This window comes from Rhipicephalus sanguineus, chromosome 10 (genome assembly GCF_013339695.2).
Source record: "Rhipicephalus sanguineus isolate Rsan-2018 chromosome 10, BIME_Rsan_1.4, whole genome shotgun sequence".
Taxonomy (NCBI): Eukaryota; Metazoa; Arthropoda; class Arachnida; order Ixodida; family Ixodidae; genus Rhipicephalus; species Rhipicephalus sanguineus.
In genome coordinates this window covers 66879893-66905101 of record NC_051185.1, presented here as the reverse complement: position 1 = coordinate 66905101, position 25209 = coordinate 66879893, and the positions used below count along the sequence as shown (strand labels likewise).

Here is a 25209-nt window from a genome sequence, read left to right as displayed (position 1 = left end):
GCCAGGTTTCTGTGTTTTTTTTTTCTTTTCTGCCATTACATGGTACATGAACATGTTAGGCAAACTGCACGACTTGCGCAAAACACGAAGCCATGTATTGCATCTTGGGCACCACATAGATCACAAACGAGCTTCAATGACGTAAGTACGTTTTGCTTTCTCACCGTTCGAACTGATGTAATGGTGCTTACAACCGACCTCGAAAACAGTGCTTATGTGAAAGGGGGGGCTGATCGAGACCTAGCAAAAAAAAAAAGAAAAGAAGGCTCGCCTGCTAAGCCGTGGCAAAATAGTGCTACGGCCTGGCATTAAGAAGGAGCGAGTCAATCTAGTCTTTGAAAGAGGGCGGCTACCTTTGTTCTAGCCCTTGCTGTCGTCGTAAACTAGGGCGGCAAACGCCGCGGTGGTCTAGTGATTATGGTGCTCGACTGCTGACCGGAAGGTCGCGGGATCGAATGCCGGCCGCGGTGGCCGCGTTTCGATGGACGGGAATGCTAGATGCCCGTGTATACTTAGATTATGTGTACGTTAAAAAACACCACATGGTCCTGATTTCCGGAGCCCTCCACTACGGCGTCCCTTATGTTTTAGTTTTGGGACGTAAAACCCCAACAATTATTATTATCAAACGAAAGCGCCTTAGCTACTTATAAGCATATCCGTGTATAATCTTTCGTCCGCGTCATTCCGGTCACAATATTCTGCATGAACATTGGTCGGCTGTGATCACTGAGGCCTGTCCATTGCTCTCTGTCACCAAAGCTCGGGCTGGGGTACTTCATTTTACTTTCTTCTTTTTCCGCACCAACATAGCTAATGTCATCATAGCTAATGACGAAGTAGGCGAACTGGTCACTGTTCCTTCCGCCTTTGATGAGTGCTTCATGACTGGCACAAAATACAGGAACAGGACACCTATAAGAGAGAGAGCAATGACTGACCAACACCTTCTATCGTTACTGAAAGGAGCATAATGGTAGACATAAATAAACTATGAAGTTCATTGGATACGCTGAACCGAATGGCGAGTTAGCGCAAATAGCGCTCACAGAAAGAGGAACTTCCGGAGTCTCCATTTACGTACCGAATGGTGGGAGATCGGGCTAGTTGGTATTGCGTGACCTATAGCGTAATAGCACGAAAACACAACAAAGGACAAGAGGGAACACTTCAAGCGCTAACTTTCAACTGTGGTTTATTGTGAAACGCGGCAGGAAATATGAAAAAGAGAAAAAGAAGGCACATGTCCAAACAAGCGAAATCAGACGAAACAAGCACATGTGAATAATAGTAATAATAATAATAATAATAATAATAATAATAATAATAATAATAATAATAATAATAATAATAATAATAATAATAATAATAATAATAGTGATATCTGGGGTTTTACGTGTCAAAACCACGATGTTATTATGAGGCACGCCATAGGGGAGGGCTGTGGGAATTTCGACTACCTGGTGCTCTTTAACGTGCACTGACATCGCACAGTACCAGGGCCTCTAGCATTTCGTATACATCGAAGTGCGCCAGCAGCGGCTGGGATAAGCAAGCAGGTATTGAAACATGGTAAGTGCAAACTCAGGAGTGGTCACCGCATGCTTACCGAGTTTTCCATAGAGCATAATTTCTTGTAGCAGAACGTTGAAAATGGTTTTAGTAATAACACCAAGTGCAAGCAGACAAAAAAAAGAAAGAAAAAGGCAACGAAAAGAAACACGCTACGCTGCAGTAAGCGCAAGCAAAAAAAAAAAGGAGGTAAGAAAAAAGTTGTGTCAGAAGTGGGATTCGAACCCACGCCCGGAAGACCGGACTGCGACCTGAACGCAGCGCCTTGGACCGCTCGGCCATCCTGACAGCTGTGAACGGGAGTCACTCGCGTTGACTTCAAAGACGGTCACAGTATGTGTAGTTTAGTATGAAATCTTTTTCTGTGTTATTTTGTTCCGAAATCAGGTTTGGTTTCCGGAAGTACCAATCGCCATGCATACAGTACTGTTGCCAATCCATTTGTGTTTTCAGGATGTCTTCTACTGCGATTTGTTTTCATTCTTCTTCGCACTGTTTTTTTTTTAATTTATGAATGAAAGTTTGTTCGCTCTAATTCACATTCTTTGAATTCTTCGTTTCATGTCAGTGCACTAATTGCTCTCTTATGTTAATGAGCTGCATATACCCTTTTACCTTTATGTATTCATTCACTGCTAGAGCCCTCCTTACACAATGCACTACGATTGCTTTCTGGGTATTAGTGAAAAATAAATGAATGAATGAATGAATGAATGAATGAATGAATGAATGAATGAATGAATAAATAAATAAATAAATAAATAAATAAATAAATAAATATGGGGGAATTTAGGGCAGCCGAGCTCACGAACCAGCGACAGGGGAGTACGAAAAAAAAGAAAAAAGAAAAAGAAAACGGCGCAGCTTGCACAAGTTGCGCAAGCCTAGAACCAACCGCGTAGCTGGGCGGCCTTGCTGGTTTCTCTTTATTTTTATCTTTCTTTCTTCCTCTCTTTCTTTCTCTATTTCTCTTCTTTGTCTCTGTACCCACTACTTCCTCTCTGTTTCTATATTCTTAACACCGGAGCTGTTCATGGTCGGCAAACCCCCGTGAAGCGTTCGCGAAAACTGTCACCATCATGTCGGCCCGTGCTCACTTCATCCTCTTCTTCATCTACTGTTTCGCTCTCCGAACACGTACGCCCGGCGCGCGCGCTCCCGCTGCGCCGATCTGTCCGGCGTGGGATGATATAACTCGGATGGGCGAAAGAACGAGTGCAGAAAAGAGATAGAAGAAAGAGAGAAAGAAAGGAAGAAATAGAGAGAAAGAAAGAGAACAAAGAGAAAGAAAAGGGCCCAAAGACAGAAAAAAAAGAAAGCCGCCGAATAGCAGCCTGCGGGCTCAAGCGCGGCAAAAGGGCAATGGCGGCTATGACATCATCAGTACTAGTTGTGCCGGCCCGTAGCAACGTTTATAAACGTTAACTCAGAGGTCGGCCGCAGTGATGACGTCTCGGAAGTTGGGGTTCATTTTCAGGTCACCTTGAATGATGTCAATGTCGCGAGGTGTGGCGTATAGCGCTGGATCGCGTACGCGAACTTTCGAAATTCCTAGCTGTTGAGATTTGGTAGATGATGTAGGCGTGTTCACGGGAATCGATCCCGCCGGCTATCTCAGCCGCGAAATTTTGCGTCAGTACCCCTGCCGGAGGCTTGTCGACAGGATCCCGTAGATCTGGAGTACAAAGCGGAAGCACCTCGCGCTTAAAGGGGCCCTGCAACACTTTTTAAGCATGGTCAGAAAACACTGCCGATCGGTAATCGAGGCTCCTGCGAACACGCCAGCCAAACATTAAAGCGCAGTTGAACATTAGAGAGTTTTAGTTTAGCGCGCGCAACGGCCTTGCGCACGCAACGGGTGAGAGAGAGCAAGACTGCGCATGCGCTGAACCTAAGAGAGATGCGTGCGTTTGCGCGCGCAAGAGATACGCACGCTAGATCTCGGCGCTTACGTTGCGCACGCTACGGCCGTTGCGTACCTTACGGGCGCTTCTCTCGCGAGATCTCGACCGGTCGAGACAAGCAAAATGGCTGCGTCCGACAGCAGCACAAGCGGCACGGCAGCGAATAAATCCCTCGTCCATTTCGGAATTGCCCTCGATTTGGAGCTCCTTGCCTACGTGAGTAGCTTGAATCCGTTCGCGGACCCAGTGCACTGGACAGTGATCGCTGCAAAGATGTAGAAGATATTCGATGTCCTCGAGACTGCAGTCGCCCTTCAAAAGCCACCGCTCTCGGAAGGCATTTTTCCACCCTCGCTGCTGCTCGCCTCGTAGAAGTCGTACCAACCGTCACCGTTCACCACAGATCACCTCAACAAAATTTGCGCCATCGTAAAATCTTGCCTTGTCTCGTGCCTTGACTTGTGTCAACTATGATCGGATACTGTAGTCTATTTCTTAGCCACTAGATGGCGCAGGAAAACACGCCGAGACGAAGGCGCTGACGCCTAGACGCAGTCCACGTTTCGGTTGTTGCGTACGGTAAACTAAAAATGTAGGAGACAGCCTCAACTCTAACGTACGCAGCGCGCAGGCCGTTGCGTACGTACAGGTTTGCGCGCGCTAAACTAAAACTCTCTATTCTTCAAACAGCGCAACGACGACGAGGACGAAGAGAAAAGAACCACAAACCACAGCGCTGACTCGCAACTGAATGTTTATTACAAACATATGAAAGAAGAAAAGGAAAAAAAAAAAGACTACACAACCCTCACACCCATGTGACCTCATTTGAGCAAACAAAAACCGCAAAAGAAACAGCAAGCCAGCATTACATATTGAAACGGAAAAAACCGGAAAACGACCACGTGTACTCTCCAAGACATGGAATATTAAGATACTGTATTGTCTAGGAAAATAAACTCGCTATCATGTAGAGCAATAGAAGGCACGCTAATGCATTGCTCACCCCTTTTCCCCTTTTCCTGATATTGTAAGCCTCAATTATTTCTCTTGTGATCTGGTCGCGATGTGTTGACAGCACCTCAGCTTCATGAAACAAAGATGCGCAATGGCACAGCGCAACATGCTGGGACACATTTGAGTGTGGATTCCCTTGTAACGAACGCTTGTGTTCCAATAGCCTGATGTTGATGCATCTACTCGTTTGGCCTATGCATACTCGACCACATGAAAGCGGCAAAAGGTACACAACGCCCTTTTTACACTGCACAAAGGGAGTCACGTGACTGACCCCGCAGTCTTTTTTGCCGACTCCTGACAAGCGTTTTTTTTTTAGTTTTCGCTCAACGATTCCACAGATCCTACTTAACCTATTAGGCACCGAAAATACAACACTAACTCCAAAACGGCTGGCCACATTTTTCAGGTTGTGAGATAGTTTGTGTATGTATGGAAGTACTGCTGGATTATAGCGCAGTACGCGGTCTGGAATTTACAATTAATTGTAAAAGTAAGCTAAAAATCACTCCCCCTTTTCTCTACAAATGATGCCATATACTCATATGACCGCGCCATACACCCAAATTCGCGGCCATTGGATGATTTGACCATCGTAGGCTGCATAGTTAGTGCGACCGCCGCGGGAGGCCGCCACATGCCCGCGCTCGCGATAACTGAAAGTAAGCCGCGCGTTCAAACAAAAAGAAAAAACAAACAAACAAAGAGTGCTCAAGGTCATGAAACGCGCCTGACGTCACTTCTCTTCCCCCGTGCCTTAACTATCTCCTTTGCTTCCAGCGCGTTCGACGGGACGAAAAAAGAGAGAAAACCGCGCGGCAAATCATCTGTAACTTCGCTCGTACTTTACGGATTCTAAAAAAAAATTTGCGGTGGTCGATTCGCGAGGCAATAAAGTCCTTTTGTGAAGCCATTCGATGGTTACTTGGAAAAGTGAAGCAGGGTCCCTTTAAAGCTGCTAGTCTCACTTCGTATAGCATTCCAGTGTCTCTCTAGAACGGTAATTGTTTCGGAATTCCGGCGAAAGTGCAGATTTTCGCATAAAGTTTGTGAAAGCCTTAAATCACGTTTGCGCGATCCTGCCTTGACGTGAATAGGCTGTGAGAGGTGAACTATAGTTTTACCACGCACGCAACGCCAAACAATGCTCCCTCATAGAACTCGGAATGCGTGTCTTACAGCACATCGATAAACAGCTTTGACTATTTGTGTATACAAGCGAGATATGAAACCAGGGTGGTGACTTGTGTTTGGCCTCCGCAGTTATGTACCGAATAATAGACGTCTATGAAGATATACTGTACTCTCCGGCTCTTAGCGTTCCACACTTACAATTAACTCGCGAAAACACGTTCACGAACGTTTCGTCGATGGAAAATCTCTTGCGTTCTCTTGATACAGCTGCAGTTAAAAAATCCCGGCCGAGTTCCTCGATTCAGAGACGCCTTTGAACGATTTCGACAATCATGTAGGATCAGGGGCGTAGGCAGAAATTTTTTAGGGAGGGTGGGGGGGGGGGGCATATGATCTGAAGTGGGTGTGGTCGAGTGTCATTTTGTACTGCGTATGCCATGGCAAGAAAATTCTGGGGGGGGGGGGGGGGGCGCAGGGGCCCGGTGTGCACCCCCCCCCCTGGCGACGCCACTGTTGAGGATCTATATCATAAACAAAAAAATGGCCTGCGCTGAAACCGCAGCACAGTCACAGCGAAAGCTGGAAGAGCGGCGTTTCTAGAGCCCGTTGTAAGCTCTCTTGGGGCTACTAATACAAGTACACTAGCAAGGTACCCACTACGCCATAAATCACAATTTTTGTGAAGTTGGGAAGCACCTACTAAGCCAGTATCTGTCATTCTGCGGAGAAGCGAGGCACCAGCTACACGTCTGTAGGCATTATGTGCACTTTGTTGACGCGACTGCTGATGACGATAAAGAATTATGCCTCAACCCTTTGTAATGGGTTGGAAGCTTTAAACGGCCCACCAGTTATGTAATTTGCATTAGGTGACGCCCGGTCGCTATGTCCCTCTCTCGCCATGCTGTATAACATACGTTGACGTGGGAGAGAGGGGGGGGGGGGGGAGAACAACTTTACTGAGACCACGAGGAAATGGATCATGCGCTTATGGGCTTCCTTGGCAACCAATGCAAGTGCACGAACCCACTGTGCTATAAATCATTGTAATTTTTGAGAAGTAGGAAAGCAGGCATGATGTCATTTTTCGTCATTCCACGGAGAGCCGTCGTACCTGATAAACGCACGTAAGGCACAATGCGCACTTTGTTGATGCAGTGCCTGATGACGATGAAGAATTATGGCGGAGCCCTTTGTAATGGGTTGGAAGCATTCAACAACCTTCTCGTTGCGCAATTCGCATTGTGTGACGCCTTGTTACAGAATTTGCGTTGTGCGACGCTTGGCGCTTATTTTACTCTTCTACCACGCTATATTGCACATGTTAACGTGGTTCCTTCCCGACATGAAGCCTGTATAGGACCTTTTTGCAAAGCAGTTTCAAGCACCGGCATGGCTCAGAGGTTGAATACTGGGCCCCTAAGCCAGAGGGCCCAGGTTAGAACCTCGTTCCATCCTGGAATTTTTTCTTATTTCGTTTTTTGTTCTTATTTTGAGCGATACTGGTTACGGACACCAGCGGCAGCGGACAACTACGGCGCCAAAAACGGCCGGTGAAATGATCTCATAACAGCTTTCGCTGTAAAAACGTGGGCCCCATTCGTTCATTGGCCTCATTCGCATTAGTGCTTCAAATGAAGTAGACAGCGCTAAGAGCAGGAAAGCTTTTTGCGCTCTGTGTATATAAACTACGATAAACTTTCTTAATCTATTCCTCCAAGGCCTACATAACAGTACTGTCGATGGCCCCACAAAATACTCGGATATCCTGGTGCCGTGGGACTTCCTAGGACGACAACCGCAAAAATTATAAAGAAGAGAGAGAAAAAAAGACTTTATACGTAGAGAAAAACCTATGAGACGTAATACCTCACTGCAGCAACAGGCTCTGTACAGTGCAGAGATGGTGTTTAGTTTAAAGGGGCACTCGCTTGGCTTTCGAAGCTTCAACGAGCAGCGCGCGAACTACGTCGATGTGCTCAGCAGATCCGAGTCCGTGGTATTACGGACCTAATGTGCGCGATCGCAATATAATCCACATGCTGCGACAACCCTGTCAACGGCAGCTCTCGATATATACCGCCTACGTGGCCCTTCGTGGTTTTTGAAGTAGTGTGAACCAATCCAACCACTTAGGAGGTATGTGTGTTTTCGCTGGTCGTCGATTCTGTGCTTCTGGTGTTCCGCGATCGTGAAGCGAAATGTACAAGCGCTCAGCCAAGTGGCTTGGCATGGCTAGTGCACTTAGTGGAGATTAGGTGCGCCCCAACTGTGGCGACGAACGCTTCCGCCTGTGGAAAGCGAGCGTGTACCAACGTCTTTTGGGATTACGGCAAGATGAAAATGGACATTGTGTCTTAATATCTTTTTTCTTCGTTTTTGCCAATGATGGTTTAGTGAGAAGGCGTGTTCTTTGCGCCTATACCTAATATGAAGGGCAATCTTCATGACTGCCTTAGTTCGACTTTGAAACGCGCGTTCCCCGACAAATGGAAAATGACGCATTGAAAGCGACTGCCCCGAGTGTGGTTATGCGCTGAGCTAGACAGAAGTGTAGTGAAGATTAGCAAACGCTGAATATCAATGTCACAGCTAAAGTGTGGTAAACGCATCATTTGTGGCTTTTCTGTGAACCATAGCCGACGCCTTCATGCAGAATTTCATAGTGTGGTGTGGTCCTTTTCTGCGTCCCGTTTACGCGCTGTTTAAAAAACTGTTACCTTTTTATTTTGAGTTGCACCCCTGCCCACACTAACATTCGTACACGTATGGAACACACACACAAACGCACATACTCGCACACAAACGCACATGCTCGCGCACGCACACACACACACACACACACACACACACACACACACACAACGCACTCACACACTCACTCACGCACTTGCTCCCACACACACATACACAATCGCACGCTCCCTAACTCACTCACTCACTCGCTCCCACACACACACACACACACACACACACACACACACAGACACACACACACACACACACACACACACACACACACACACACACACACACACACACACACACACACACACACACACACACACACACATGCTGGTACAGCGCGGCGTCCGTGCTTACAACGTCCGCCGCACATTCATCCTTGTCGCAGCACGGCTTCGAAATTGCGCACTGGTACACCGGCGTTTGTAGCACTGACATGCTCTCTCCCGAGGGTAGCACGGCGCGTGACAGCTGCTGACAGCTTTCACGCAGCCGACGACGAGTGACGCGACGCCGGAGCGGTCGTGCCCGCCGGCGGCGGCTCTGGGCAGAAAACCTGGCTTGCAAGAGCACCGTGTTTGCTCACGACAAACACGGGGCTCGCCTCGGCGAACGCCGTCGGTGGACAGTGGGAGGAAGAGGAGGAATGCGGGAGAGGAAAAGTGGGTTGTGCAACCAACGCATCGCCGGTCAGGCTGCGGTGACGACGTCTCCCTCTCTGACGACCGCGGCGGTGGCGGCTAACTTGTGGCCTTTCTACGCGGATTTGACCGCGCGTACCGTACATGCTGCGAAGGAGCTGGCTCGCTGTCAGCGGAGCTGTTTGAGCTGGGCCTTATATGCACAGCTGTTTTCAAAATACTAAATGAAAAAAAAGCTCCTGGCATAGCACAGCCCTGCATAGCATGGTAGGTATAGCAAGATGATGGGAAACAGAAGTGAGGGTGAGGGTAGGGAAGGGAAGAATGGAAAGCGTGAAGCATAGCTATGCTACGTATACTAAACGTAGCATATCCACGTATAGTATAGCATAGCAAGGGGGTGAGAAGTGGGTGAGGATGAAGGAAATGAAGAGGGGGAGGGTGTAGGAAGCATAGCATGTAGTCTTGGGCAGTATATGTACAGCAAGGGGTGAAAAAGGGAAGTAAGACTGAGGAGAAGGAAAACGAGGTGGGGAAGGCTGCCGCTCCACTGTTTCCTGAGTCTCCGCACCACTTGTTCGCAGACAGCCGCCCAATTTTTTATAGAAAAGCTGTATAATGCTAGGTTCTGGCGATAGCGTCCGCGGACAAAAGACGCGTAGAACAAACAATTTTCGCAGAACCGATTAACTCGTCTAATCCACTGGTTTTGAGTGGAAGAAACGGACATGGCGTAAACGTGAATATAAAGGTACATGATTTCGCCGAAGTGGGAGAATGACGTGAGCAGTTATGCCTCAGGTACAAGGCAACTTGCATAAGAAACGAACAACATGCCATTTTTGTTCTTTGGAAAGAACGGGGTTTCTTGTGTAGTACAGGATTTCATTTTTGAAACGGCCGTCGGTCGCCGTTGATGAGGTAATACGCGTCATGCGCAAGAGAAACGCCACGATCTTTGAGTGTATATCTCTTTATTCACTCAATAGTCAAGAATAATGGTACATAACTTGACTATAGCAATATTAACTATACAAGGCCCACCATAGTCATAGTTTCGCTGGCATCCATCTTCGCATTATTGGAAGGACCGCAAATTTTTTTTTTGCGTGTTTTAAAAGTGAAAAAGTTTTATTTTTCTCAGTGGAAACGTCTTGTCAGAATACGTAAGAAACCTACGCCACTATGTCTAAACGTATCAATCAGGGCGGAATGCCTGACTGCCGAGAGAGCCGCTCCTCTCGCCTCGCAGCAGGTACCCTATATAAGTGCTGGGAATACTAATGATTCGTGTAAGGAGCGTTTTACAAAAAGAATGCGTATACTCCATTAATTAATGAATTACCAACATTGAAACAACACTGAACTATCCTAGCCATTGCCATGCAGCAAGAGGGCGAGCTTCACTGCCAAAATTTACACAGCACGAAACGAGCGAGGACGGATGAGAGGACACAATACTGGCGCTGTGTTGTGCCAGTGTTGTGTCCTCTCATCTGCCCTCGTTCATTTCGCTCTGTGTAAATAGGTTGATGTTAAATCACACACTATAGCACAAGCTTACTGTTCTTTCACTGCCAACGCGCTCTCCCTCTCTCTCCATCTTTGTTTCGGCAAGCTTCAGCAAGCGGCTTTCGTTCTCTGCTTCCTCCCTCGTACCGTGAGGTCGCGCCACGTTCACGTGATGAGCCCCACGCTCTTTCATCGCGGTGCCCTTTCAGTTGCGGCAGTGTGCCTTCCGCATTCGATGACAGAGCAAAGTCACGTGTCGCGGTCGGTGATGTTGAAAGCAGTCCGTGTTGCGCTGGACATTCGTACGTGTATACTGCTAGAAGCCAGCTGGGGAGCAGCTACCTGAAAAAAAATACAGGGTTGAAGGTGTTCTTTTTTTCTACGGCGAAGATGTCTACAGCTAGAATCCGGGATTTCGTGGCATCCGCGAGCTAAGTCTCTCCCCTGAAATGTGAGACTCAGGACCGAAGCCAGTTTCCCCTCCCCCCCCCCCCCCCCTTAAAAAAAGAAAAATCCTGGCTACGAGCCTGGTGACACTGAAACAACCAGCCACAATAAGCAAACGCATATCGCCGCTCGAGTCGGAGCTCGGCTCACCCACGGCCGGTCTGAAGGCGCGCGGCGCGCTCGCACCATGTTCCGAAGTAAACTGTCCTCTACGAATGCAGTAAAGCGCTACATCTCTTTCATTATTAAGGCGAAAGCCTTAGATGCCTGATCAAACGTGAAAACTGACCGGCGTCCCGCGTCGGCCGTGCCAACACGAGTGGTGCAAAAGATCATCACCACGTGATGACGTCACAATATGACACCATGATGACGTCCCCAAAATTCGTTAAGCCATCATGACGTCACTATGACGTCACTGTGACACCACACACGTGACGTCACATGATGACATTATCACATGACGTCATCACTTGGTCAACGGTGGGCCGATATTTGAAGCAGTGCAAAACCAGGTAAGGTGCCTCCGATCCTGGAGACCACGTTAGGTGCGGAAAGCTTTCGGTAGGTGGCGGTACAGGATCAATACATCTTTAAATACATCGACTGAGAAGAAAAACAAGATGACTTTCGCCTTCGAGTCGTCTTAGGTGAATGCACAAGGGCCCTGAGAATTCTTTTTGTCCCAATGTAAATAGATTGAGCACTTTTGATAAAAGTACCTCGAGGGAAATAAATATCTTGGTTCAGTGGTCAGAACGTCCAGGGTCTTTCGCTGCGGCCGAGAATTTGCGGGTTCGAATTCCCGGTGGAACCGCATGGCAGCTGTGTTTTTATGGATTTGCTTTGTGACATGCGCACGAGCATCTTTGCTCACGTCATTTCCGTGACGGTAATGACGATGTATACTTCTGTATTTGAACGTATCGTCGAATCTCGGTCAACTTGAGTGCGACCACAAAGATAAGCCTATCGCCTATAAAAATTTTGAGCTGTACGTTATTTGAATGTTTCGTCGCAGTTTGAACAAATTGATTGCACGTGCATCTCTGACCCAAAAGGTAATCCGATAGCCTTTGGAAATGTGGTAGTTTTCGAAATTTGAAAGTTTCGTCGCATTCTGATAAAATTTGCTGTGGGTGCACTTCTGAGCAGTAAGGTATATGCCTATGGCCTTTGGAAATTATACATTTTTCAAAGTTTTGTCGCACTTCGATAAAGTCAGTGTTGGTGGCATTTCCGACCGCTGACTTCGAAGTTCCATTGCATTTCATTAAAAATAAATTGTACGGCCACCTCTGACCAAGCAGCTAAGTCTACGAAAATAATCAATTTTTTGATTTTTTTCATGCATCTTCTCATTTTAATAAATTATGTTTTGGGGGCATTTGCAACAGGGAAGCCCATATGAAAGAAACTAGAGGGCAATCTCGCGCTGCGATTGTTCAGACTCCGTGATACCATGGCACCAATGCACCATGGCTATGATGGGAAGTACATGCTTTGGATAGGATTGCGTTAGGTAGGGAACTGTCTAGAAATCCTTGTCCACAGTTCAAACTTTCTTCTGTGCTCAGACACTCTATCATGCCGCAATAATTCTCGCGGTTCTGTTCTCTCTTTCGTGTAGAAAGTTACTGAAGCATGCTAAATCTCTTCGTGCCTGCAGAAAACTGCATGGAGTTCACTTTTCATTTTGATAAGCGCGTCTTGCCAAGACGCGGTCAACTTGACTGCAAGTTACGATGGCCAAGCGAAACAGACGCACATCACGCTTCCCTGAATCGGCTTTAGAACAGAGCGAGAGAAGCGTTGCATACGCACCGCTGCTCTGCGCATGATTCAAACAATTTGAGCACAATAAATTTTATGGTAATTTAAGACCAAGAGTAAATAAATTTGTCGATATCTTGAATATTCATCCAATTTCGAAGAAATAAATTTTGCGAGAATTTTGAAGTCTTTAGAAATCTAAAATTTTTCAGTTTCTTGAAAATGATAACCATAAAGGCTTACCTTTTTCTTAAAAATTTCACATAAACTTTTCTGTGATGCGTGTACGGAGGCTCAGACATGGAAAACCAGCGTTTAATTTCAACTATGGGCCAAAAGAATGTGCTGACCAGCTTATAAAACACAGTTTCATCGGCCGTTCAAGTAGCCTAGGGGCAAAGTGTCTGCTTCGTAACCGAAAGGGCGGTAGTTCGAATTCCACCGTTGACATCGTATCCAAGAAAGCATGTGTAGAGCTTTTAAAAACTGTATTTTTTTCAATTTTCCGAAGTTTCGTAGCATTGTGATAAAACTGATATAAAGCATTTTCCACCAACGTTATCACCACAGCGGTAGCAAAATGGTTGGGCGTCTGCTTCCCATGTGGGAGGTACCGGGTTCGATACCCAGTGCCGGCCGGAGACCAACCGGTCTTCTTAAGAGGTAGACGAGTACCCCGACCTTGCGCTCGGTCATTTGCGGGTACTCGCATCGCCGATTACCTAACGTTAAAATAGGTACAAGCGGCCTTCGTAGTGTTGCCACCAAGCTTTAGTCACTTGAAGGGGCACCCCACAGTGTGGGAACATGGCGGCATGGGACCACCGGGCCTTGCGATCCCATGCCGCTAGTAAGGTGCCGCCTTTTTTATTCAGATGAAATTTTTCTAAAAAAGACCATACTTTTCGGCTCTCCAGCCTATCTGTTGCTGAGGTTCACAAACGATGTCGCACGCACTTACGCTTAAACTTCGATAGCAACATCATCGCATGAATTTCGAGCAATGCCTACTCTCGGATTCGAATTATCAACCTTTTGGTTGTCTACAGAACACCATACGCACTCACCTAATGGCACGACACACGATATATTGTTTTGAAGTTAGTCTGCTCATTACTGAAGCTCATGCTTAAAAATAAAAGTGCAATAGCTAGTTTTGGCCTCAGCACCCACAATGCTGTATGGCTTATTTTCAGCCATACCGGCACTGAGGTTCGAACCACCACCCTTCCGGTTACGAGTTGAAGACCTTACTACCACGGCTATTGGAACGGTACAGATAACACATTTTAATGGTTGTTCTGTACATTGCGCACCAAGTGTTTCAGTAGTGAGTGCTTAAGTTGCGTGTCCGAGCCGGTGTACGCGCATCAGTTCTTGAATAAATTTCGCTGGGCTTCCTGACGAAAAAAGTAACGTCCACGGAAAAATTCAATTTTTTCGTATTTTCTTTGAAGTTTCATCGCACTTACAAATAATAGCTTTTTGGGTGATTTCTGACCAAAAAGGTAAATTTGGAAATATGGTAGTTTTCGATATTTGCAAGTTTTGTTGCAGTTTAATAAAATTGACTTCGGATGCCTTTCTGAACAAGTGTCGTATTTTTCGACATTTGAAAATTTCGTGGCATTAGATCAAATCTATTGTGCGTGCACATTTGACCGAAAACGGTAAGCCTTTGGAAATGTTGCATTTTTCCATATCTGAAAGTTCCCTCGTTGTTTGATCAAATTGACTGTGGGTGCACTGCTGACCAGAAAGGTAAGGCCATAAAACAATCAGGCATTTTTCGATGTTTGAAAGTTTCTTCGCAGTTGGACCAAAGTTACTGACGATGCTTTTCTGACCAAAAACGTAAGCCTACAGCCTTTGGAAATCTGGTAGTTTTCTGTGTTTGAAAGTATCGTCCCAGTTCGGATCAAATTGACTGTGGGTGTATTTCTGACCAAAAAGGTAAAACAGGAAATCCTTTGGAAATCAGGAATTTTTCGATATTTGAAAGTTTCGTCGTAGTTTGATCAAATTGACTGAGGGTGCTTTTCTGACAGAGAACGTAAGCCTGTAGCCTTTGGAAATCAGGTATTTTTCGATATTTGAAAGTTTCGTCGAAGTTTGATCACATTGACTGAGGGTGCTTTTCTGACAGAAAAGGTAAGCCTTTTCGATATTTGAAAGTTTCGTCGAAGTTTGATCACATTGACTGGGGGTGCTTTTCTGACAGAGAAGGTAAGCCTGTAGCCTTTGGAAATCAGGTATTTTTTGATATTTGAAAGTTTTGTCGAAGTTTGACCACATTGACTGAGGGTGCTTTTCTGACAGAGAAGGTAAGCCCGTAGCCTTTGGAAATCAGGTATTTTTCGATATTTGAAAGTTTCGTTGCAGTTTGATCACATTGACTGAGGGTGCTTTTCTGACAGAGAAGGTAAGCCTGTCGCCTTTGGAAATCAGGTATTGTCGAAGTTTGATCACATTGACTGAGGTTGCTTTTCTGACAGAGAAGGTAAGCCTGTAACCTTTGGAAATCGGGTATTTTTCAACATTTGAAAGCTTTGTCGAAGTTTGATGACATTGACTGAGGGTGCTTTTCTGACAGAGAAGGTAAGCCTGTAGCCTTTGGAAATCAGGTATTTTTCGATATTTGAAAGTTTTGTCGAAGTTTGATCATATTGACTGAGGGTGCTTTTCTGACAGAGAAGGTAAGCCTGTAGCCTTTGGAAATCAGGTATTTTTCGATATTTGAAAGGTTCGTCGAAGTTCGATCACATTGACTGATGGTGCTTTTCTGACAGAGAAGGTAAGCCTGTAGCCTTTGGAAATCAGGTATTTTTCGATATTTGAAAGTTTCGTTGAAGTTTGATCACGTTGACTGAGGGTGCTTTTCTGACAGAGATGGTAAGCCTGTAGCCTTTGGAAATCAGGTATTTTTCGATATTTGAAAGTTTCGTTGAAGTTTGATCACGTTGACTGAGGGTGCTTTTCTGACAGAGAAGGTAAGCCTGTCGCCTTTGGAAATCAGGTATTTTTCGATATTTGAAAGTTTCGTCGAAGTTTGATCACATTGACTGAGGTTGCTTTTCTGACTGAGAAGGTAAGCCTGTAGCCTTTGGAAATCAGGTATTTTTCGATATTTGAAAGTTTCGTTGAAGTTTGATCACGTTGACTGAGGGTGCTTTTCTGACAGAGAAGGTAAGCCTGTAGCCTTTGGAAATCAGGTATTTTTCGATATTTGAAAGTTTCGTTGAAGTTTGATCACGTTGACTGAGGGTGCTTTTCTGACAGAGAAGGTAAGCCTGTCGCCTTTGGAAATCAGGTATTTTTCGATATTTGAAAGTTTCGTCGAAGTTTGATTACATTGACTGAGGTTGCTTTTCTGACAGAGAAGGTAAGCCTGTAGCCTTTGGAAATCAGGTATTTTTCGATATTTGAAAGTTTCGTCGAAGTTTGATCACATTGACTGAGGTTGCTTTTCTGACAGAGAAGGTAAGCCTGTAACCTTTGGAAATCAGGTATTTTTCGATATTTGAAACTTTTGTCGAAGTTTGATCACATTGACTGAGGGTGCTTTTCTGACAGAGAAGGTAAGCCTGTAGCCTTTGGAAATCAGGTATTTTTCGATATTTGAATGTTTCGTCGAAGTTTGATCACATTGACTGAGGGTGCTTTTCTGACAGAAAAGGTAAGCCTTTTCGATATTTGAAAGTTTCGTCGAAGTTTGATCACATTGACTGGGGGTGCTTTTCTGACAGAGAAGGTAAGCCTGTAGCCTTTGGAAATCAGGTATTTTTTGATATTTGAAAGTTTTGTCGAAGTTTGACCACATTGACTGAGGGTGCTTTTCTGACAGAGAAGGTAAGCCTGTCGCCTTTGGAAATCAGGTATTGTCGAAGTTTGATCACATTGACTGAGGTTGCTTTTCTGACAGAGAAGGTAAGCCTGTAACCTTTGGAAATCGGGTATTTTTCAACATTTGAAAGTTTTGTCGAAGTTTGATGACATTGACTGAGGGTGCTTTTCTGACAGAGAAGGTAAGCCTGTAGCCTTTGGAAATCAGGTATTTTTCGATATTTGAAAGTTTTGTCGAAGTTTGATCATATTGACTGAGGGTGCTTTTCTGACAGAGAAGGTAAGCCTGTAGCCTTTGGAAATCAGGTATTTTTCGATATTTGAAAGGTTCGTCGAAGTTCGATCACATTGACTGATGGTGCTTTTCTGACAGAGAAGGTAAGCCTGTAGCCTTTGGAAATCAGGTATTTTTCGATATTTGAAAGTTTCGTTGAAGTTTGATCACGTTGACTGAGGGTGCTTTTCTGACAGAGAAGGTAAGCCTGTCGCCTTTGGAAATCAGGTATTTTTCGATATTTGAAAGTTTCGTCGAAGTTTGATCACATTGACTGAGGTTGCTTTTCTGACAGAGATGGTAAGCCTGTTGCCTTTGGAAATCAGGTATTTTTCGATATTTGAAAGTTTCGTTGAAGTTTGATCACGTTGACTGAGGGTGCTTTTCTGACAGAGAAGGTAAGCCTGTCGCCTTTGGAAATCAGGTATTTTTCGATATTTGAAAGTTTCGTCGAAGTTTGATCACATTGACTGAGGTTGCTTTTCTGACTGAGAAGGTAAGCCTGTAGCCTTTGGAAATCAGGTATTTTTCGATATTTGAAAGTTTCGTTGAAGTTTGATCACGTTGACTGAGGGTGCTTTTCTGACAGAGAAGGTAAGCCTGTAGCCTTTGGAAATCAGGTATTTTTCGATATTTGAAAGTTTCGTTGAAGTTTGATCACGTTGACTGAGGGTGCTTTTCTGACAGAGAAGGTAAGCCTGTCGCCTTTGGAAATCAGGTATTTTTCGATATTTGAAAGTTTCGTCGAAGTTTGATTACATTGACTGAGGTTGCTTTTCTGACAGAGAAGGTAAGCCTGTAGCCTTTGGAAATCAGGTATTTTTCGATATTTGAAAGTTTCGTCGAAGTTTGATCACATTGACTGAGGTTGCTTTTCTGACAGAGAAGGTAAGCCTGTAACCTTTGGAAATCAGGTATTTTTCGATATTTGAAACTTTTGTCGAAGTTTGATCACATTGACTGAGGGTGCTTTTCTGACAGAGAAGGTAAGCCTGTAGCCTTTGGAAATCAGGTATTTTTCGATATTTGAATGTTTTGTCGAAGTTTGATCATATTGACTGAGGGTGCTTTTCTGACAGAGAAGGTAAGCCTGTAGCCTTTGGAAATCAGGTATTTTTCGATATTTGAATGTTTCGTCGAAGTTTGATCACATTGACTGAGGGTGCTTTTCTGACAGAAAAGGTAAGCCTTTTCGATATTTGAAAGTTTCGTCGAAGTTTGATCACATTGACTGGGGGTGCTTTTCTGACAGAGAAGGTAAGCCTGTAGCCTTTGGAAATCAGGTATTTTTTGATATTTGAAAGTTTTGTCGAAGTTTGACCACATTGACTGAGGGTGCTTTTCTGACAGAGAAGGTAAGCCTGTCGCCTTTGGAAATCAGGTATTGTCGAAGTTTGATCACATTGACTGAGGTTGCTTTTCTGACAGAGAAGGTAAGCCTGTAACCTTTGGAAATCGGGTATTTTTCAACATTTGAAAGTTTTGTCGAAGTTTGATGACATTGACTGAGGGTGCTTTTCTGACAGAGAAGGTAAGCCTGTAGCCTTTGGAAATCAGGTATTTTTCGATATTTGAAAGTTTTGTCGAAGTTTGATCATATTGACTGAGGGTGCTTTTCTGACAGAGAAGGTAAGCCTGTAGCCTTTGGAAATCAGGTATTTTTCGATATTTGAAAGGTTCGTCGAAGTTCGATCACATTGACTGATGGTGCTTTTCTGACAGAGAAGGTAAGCCTGTAGCCTTTGGAAATCAGGTATTTTTCGATATTTGAAAGTTTCGTTGAAGTTTGATCACGTTGACTGAGGGTGCTTTTCTGACAGAGAAGGTAAGCCTGTCGCCTTTGGAAATCAGGTATTTTTCGATATTTGAAAGTTTCGTCGAAGTTTGATCACATTGACTGAGGTTGCTTTTCTGACAGAGATGGTAAGCCTGTTGCCTTTGGAAATCAGGTATTTTTCGATATTTGAAAGTTTCGTTGAAGTTTGATCACGTTGACTGAGGGTGCTTTTCTGACAGAGAAGGTAAGCCTGTCGCCTTTGGAAATCAGGTATTTTTCGATATTTGAAAGTTTCGTCGAAGTTTGATCACATTGACTGAGGTTGCTTTTCTGACTGAGAAGGTAAGCCTGTAGCCTTTGGAAATCAGGTATTTTTCGATATTTGAAAGTTTCGTTGAAGTTTGATCACGTTGACTGAGGGTGCTTTTCTGACAGAGAAGGTAAGCCTGTAGCCTTTGGAAATCAGGTATTTTTCGATATTTGAAAGTTTCGTTGAAGTTTGATCACGTTGACTGAGGGTGCTTTTCTGACAGAGAAGGTAAGCCTGTCGCCTTTGGAAATCAGGTATTTTTCGATATTTGAAAGTTTCGTCGAAGTTTGATTACATTGACTGAGGTTGCTTTTCTGACAGAGAAGGTAAGCCTGTAGCCTTTGGAAATCAGGTATTTTTCGATATTTGAAAGTTTCGTCGAAGTTTGATCACATTGACTGAGGTTGCTTTTCTGACAGAGAAGGTAAGCCTGTAACCTTTGGAAATCAGGTATTTTTCGATATTTGAAACTTTTGTCGAAGTTTGATCACATTGACTGAGGGTGCTTTTCTGACAGAGAAGGTAAGCCTGTAGCCTTTGGAAATCAGGTATTTTTCGATATTTGAATGTTTTGTCGAAGTTTGATCACATTGACTGAGGGTGCTTTTATGACAGAGAAGGTAAGCCTGTAGCCTTTGGAAATCAGGTATTTTTCGATATTTGAAAGTTTTGTCGAAGTTTGATCGCATTGACTGAGGATGCTTTTCTGACAGAGAAGGTAAGCCTGTAGCCTTTGGAAATCAGGTATTTTTCAGTATTAGAAAGTTTCGTTGAAGTTTGATCACATTGACTGAGGGTGCTTTTCTGACAGAGAAGGTAAGCCTGTCGCCTTTGGAAATCAGGTATTTTTCGATATTTGAAAGTTTCGTCGAAGTTTGATCACATTGACTGAGGTTGCTTTTCTGACAGAGAAGGTAAGCCTGTAACCTTTGGAAATCAGGTATTTTTCGATATTTGAAAGTTTTGTCGAAGTTTGATCACATTGACTGAGGGTGCTTTTCTGACAGAGAAGGTAACCCTACATGCTTTGTAAATGATATTTTTCGATATTTGGAACTTTTGTCGCAGTTTGGTGTAATTGACTGAGGGTGCTTTTCTGACCACAAAGGTAAGCCTATAGCCTTTGGAAATCAGCCATTTTTTGATATTTGAGTTTCTTCGCAGTTTGATGAAATTGACCGAGGGTGTTTTTCTGGCCACAACGTTAACCCTATAGCTCTGGAAATCAGACATTTTTTGATATATGAAGGTTTCGTCGAAGTTTGATTAAATCGACTGAGGGTGCTTTTCTGACCAATAGGTAAGCCTTTGGAAATCAGGCATTTTTCGATATTTGAATGTTTCGAAGCAGATTGATGAGGTTGACTGTGGGTGCCTTTCTGACCAAAAAGGTAAGCCCTTCGAAATCAGGCATATTTCTATATTTGAAAGTTTCGCCGAAGTTTCATTAAATTGACTCAGGCTGTTTTTCTGACGACAAAGGTAGCCATATATTTTTTGGAAATCAGTCATTTTTGAAAATTTCGTCGCAATTTGAAGAAATGACTGAGAGTGCTTTTCTGAACGCAAAGGTAAGCCTATAGCATTTGGAAATCAGGCAAGAAATACCATCCTTCTGGGGCTCTCTAGCATATCTTTTCTGTTTACAGCTGCTGCGTACCTTACTTCTGCTGAGGTTCCCAAATCCTGTCGCAAGCAGTAACGCTGCAGCTTCGGTAGCAACATCAACGTATGACTATTGTGCCCGAGCAATGCCAGCTGCTATTCGAACCACCAACCTTTTGGTTACGAATTCAACACTATACGTATTCACCTACGAGCACGGCACATGATTCATTGTTTAGAAGTGAGTCCGCTCATTACTGCAGCTCATGCGAAAATAAAAAGTGGATTTGGTCGTTTAAGCCTCAGTACCCACATTTCTGTATGCATTTTCTTGAGCCATACCGACACCGAGGTTCGAACCGCCGCTCTTACGGTTACGAGCTGAGTACCTTACCACCCGGCTATTAGAACGGCACAGATAACATAGTTTAGAATTTGGTCTGTCCATTATGCTCTCCGTACTTCACTATATTAAATGCTATAAAGTTATGTGTCCGAGCCGGTGTACATGAATCCCTTCCTAAATAAATTTTGCTATCCCTCCTGACAAAAAGGCTAAGGTATTTAGAAAAATTCAATTTTTCGCTTTTTTTGAAGTTTCATTGCATTTGAAAATAATAGATATTTGCGTGATTTTCGACTAAAAAGGTAAAGCTATAGTCTGTGGAAATATGGTAGTTTTTGATATTTGCAAGTTTAGTCGCAGTTCGATCAGTTGATTGTGAATGCGTTTTTAACCAAAAAGGTAAACGTACAGCTTTTTGAAATCAGGCATTTTTCGATATTAAAAAGTTTCCCCACAGTTTGATTAAATTGATTGTGTGTGCATTTCTGACCAAAAAGCTAAGCCTATATCGTCTGGATATGTGGTCTTTTTAATATTTGAGTTTCGTCACAGTTTCATCATATTGATTGTGGGCGCATTTATGACCAAGAAAGTAATCCTAATGCTTTGGAAATTTGGGTATTTTCCGGTATTTGAAAGCTGCGTCGCAACTGGATCAATTTGATTTTGACTAATTTCGAAAGAGGTGAGCGTATATCATTTGCAATATTAAAAATTCAGAATTTCCAAATCGCTTAAGCTGAGCTTTGTTGTCCGAAATGCAAGTGGAAGCTATTTGATCAAACTTCGACTAAACTTCCAAACGCGCAGAAGTACCATAATTCAAAAGGCTATGTATTGGCCGCGAGATCAAGCAGAGTCGGCACCTAGCGATGAGCGGACGAAACCCCGTGGTGTGGTTCCCTCCTTGCGTCGTCTGCTAGCCACACCGTGTTCGCATGTGTGCGTACGTCATGCATGCCTTGAGATTACGGCTTATTCCGTTGTGCTAGCACAGTATCAAATGCTTGTACGTATGCCTAAATGAGATATATAAGCCGTTCCCCTTACGAGACTTGTATGCACTCTAAAAAGTGAGTGCACGCACGTGTAGGTATGGCGTTAGGTCTAACCATCGTACCGTCCATTCGCCAAAAGCATTTAAATTTGGGTACCACATTGTAGTTCAAGCACATCACATAGTGCATTTGGCGTCGTCCTAAACAAAAAAAAGTATTAAATGTCGAGATGTGAATGCAGAATTTTAGCGACACCATCTCGTGAAGTGTTGCCGATTCGGAAATCCTTGTGATACCGCAAAGCATGAACTAGCGTCTGCAGAGGCTGGTTAGCGGTAAGAAAGACCTGAAGACAAGCATTTCTTTAGCAGTACGCGTATTCATGCAGACAGAAAAGCAGCGTGCACAACGTTCTACTTTATCTAATTACGCAGAAATACAGGCTCACTTTTTTTTGTAGCCGCTAGAGCAAGAAGTAAGTACTTAATTGGCTCAGTCGCGCAACACTCTTCATGATATGGCATAGAAAAAGACACAATTTAAACACGTGTAAATGAAGCAAAAATAAACATCGAGCACATGTCCCCATTGATTGTAAGATTGCGCTTCTCTCACACGTAATCGGAACGTTAGGCCGGTTTCTTGCCTTAATGTGGCAATGGAGGGCATATACATCACCATTAGGCTGCAGTCAACGCGCTTTATTCGCCGCTGTTGACTCAAACCGCATACGGCGAAGCGCCGCTGCGTACATTTGTATACGCGCCGCCAACCGCCTATCCATACAAATGCGGCGACGGTGCTGCCACCTATAGCCCGATCTCGCGTCGAATAGGTTTACCTTTATGGCCGAAAATGCACCAACGACATTTTTGGTCAAGCTTCGTCTAACGTTTTATATTGTCACAGGGTCGTGACGTTGACGAAGGCAGCACTCAGCGTGTCGAAGATAAAACTTTATTTGGCCGAACTTGTGGCCGGGAAACGGAAACTCAGCCTACAGCAATACAAAGTTTCCACTGATAGCGGCGAACAGAGCGTCGGTCGTCGATAAAGCTGCTCAACGCTGGGACGCGCCGTCTTTTATACATCACGCATCGAACTTTCCAGCCTTATCCCTGGTGGTCGCGCAATCTCTGGAATAATCTTGACCATTCGCGTCATGTGCGCAATCTCAGCAAAATGATCTCCTACAATCTGGAATGTTCCCGCAGATTCTGGCGCGGCTTGCGCAAGACAGCAGTAACACGTGTAAGGGGGCGATAACATAAAACATAGAAAGAAAGGAGCCCGTGTCGCGTTGCCCCAATCTGAAAAGGCATCGTCGCGATGCTTAAACAAAAGATGGAAGTGGATACAGAAACAAAGTGCAATAATAAAGCAAGAAGTACAGTGCCGAGGTTCGCTAACTTAAAAAAAACGGCTTAAGGCGTACGAATGGACGACTTCAGGTCGTGCGCGGCGCCCTGCAGAGTTCGCAATGCAGGCCGGGATAACCTCGTAGTCTAGGGCGCCGAGACGTCTGACCACCTTGCACGGCCCGAAGTATCGCCGAAGAAGCTTCTCGCTAAGTCCCCGTCGGCGTATCGGCGTCCAGACCCAGACGTGGTCACTGGGTTCCATGTGGCGTAGTCGAAGATTATAGTGACGGCTGTCGACCCTCTGCTGGCCCTTGATGCACAGGCGCGCGAACTGTCGAACTTCTTCGGCGCGTTGCAAATAAGCGGCGACGTCGAGATTGTCTTCGTCGGAGGCAGTTGGCAGCATTGCGTCGAGCATCGTTGCTGGGCTCCTTCGGTATACCAACTTGTATGGCGTCATCTGCGTCGTTTCTTGTACGGCCGTGTTGTATGCGAAGGTCACACGGAAGGATGCGATCCCACGTCTTGTGCTCGACGTCGACGTATATGGCCAGTATGTCGGCGATGGTCTTGTTTTGACGCTCGGTGAGGCCATTGGTCTGTGGGTGGTAGGCGGTGGTCCGGCGGTGGTCCGGTAGTGGCTTGTCTGGCTGTCTCAAGATCGCTTCAGTTAGCTCCGCAGTAAAGGCCCTACCTCTGTCGGTGATTATGACCTCTGGGGCGCCATGACGCAGGACGATGTCGTCAACGAACTTGGCCACCTCGGCGGCATTGTCTCTAGGTAGGGCCCTTGTCTCGGCGTAGCGGGTGAAGTGGTCGGTAGCTACGACGATCCACTTATTTCCGTATGTCGACGTTGGGTACGGCCCCAGTAGGTCCATCCGGATTTGCTGGAATGGTCGTCAAGGTGGTTCGATCGGCCGGAGAAAGCCTGCTGGTCTTGTTGGTGGTGTCCTGCGTCGCTGCCAGTCTCGGTACGTCCTTACGTAGCGAGTGATGTCGGCGACAAGTCACGGCCAGTAGTACTTCTACTGTATTCTTGCCGGCGTGCGAGAAACACCGAGGTGTCCAGCCGTCTGGTCGTCGTGTAGGGCCTGGAGGGCTTCTTGAAGGTACCACGAAAAAGGTAGTGGCCTCGAAGGGGCGAGCAGTTCTTCTTTAGGAGAACGCCGTTTGGCAAGAAGCACGACGCTAGTCATCGCTTGAATACCTTCGGAACAAAAAAACGAAAGCTGTCTTTCGTTTTTGAAACTGTCTTTCGTTGAAAAAAAAAAACGAAAGCTGTCTTTTTTCGGCCCATAAATATTGTGGTTGCCCCTACAAACCGCCTAGTGCTTTACGAAAATCAAATAGATATAATAGACTCTTTTAAGTCACTTGGAGTAGTTTTTGACTCGTTATTGAGATGGACAAATCACGTAGCGTACATTGAAAAGAAGTTGCATCAGTCAGTTGGTTTTCCTTTCCAGATGTCGATTTGATTTCCCTACCCGCTTAAAACTACGAATCTATCATGCTGTCTTTCAATCGCACATTAATTATTGTCATTTGGTTTGGGGCACGACGTCACAAACTAACCTAAACAGACTATTGGTATTACAAAAGAAAGCCGTGAGGCATGCTGCTGGCGTTAGTTACAGAGCACACACTAGAGAGTTCTTTGTTAAATATAATATTATTCGCCTTACCACAACTTTTGAACATCGGTTACTGTATCACTTTAGATTTTCACCACCCGCCTCAAACGAGTTTTTCATATCTTTAGCTAATTTAACCTTAAAAGACAAAGCTGTTTGCACTACAAGTACTGATAAGTATACTGTTCCTCGCGTGAGAACTAACTACGGAAACCAAACTCTGCAATTTCTCTTGCCAACGATCTTAAACACATATGAAACAGCTCATAGCCACGTACTCACCTTGACACCTAAAGAACATAAAAAATATTTT

The 25209-nt window shown here is 44.8% G+C and overlaps 1 non-coding gene across 1 annotated transcript; it reads right to left on the bottom strand.

The window, feature by feature from the left end:
- Positions 1-1776: 1776 nt before the first annotated feature.
- Positions 1777-1860, bottom strand: Trnal-cag (transfer RNA leucine (anticodon CAG)). The gene has a single exon. It is a non-coding gene; the product is annotated as a tRNA-Leu (tRNA).
- Between the last annotated feature and the right edge of the window lie 23349 nt (positions 1861-25209).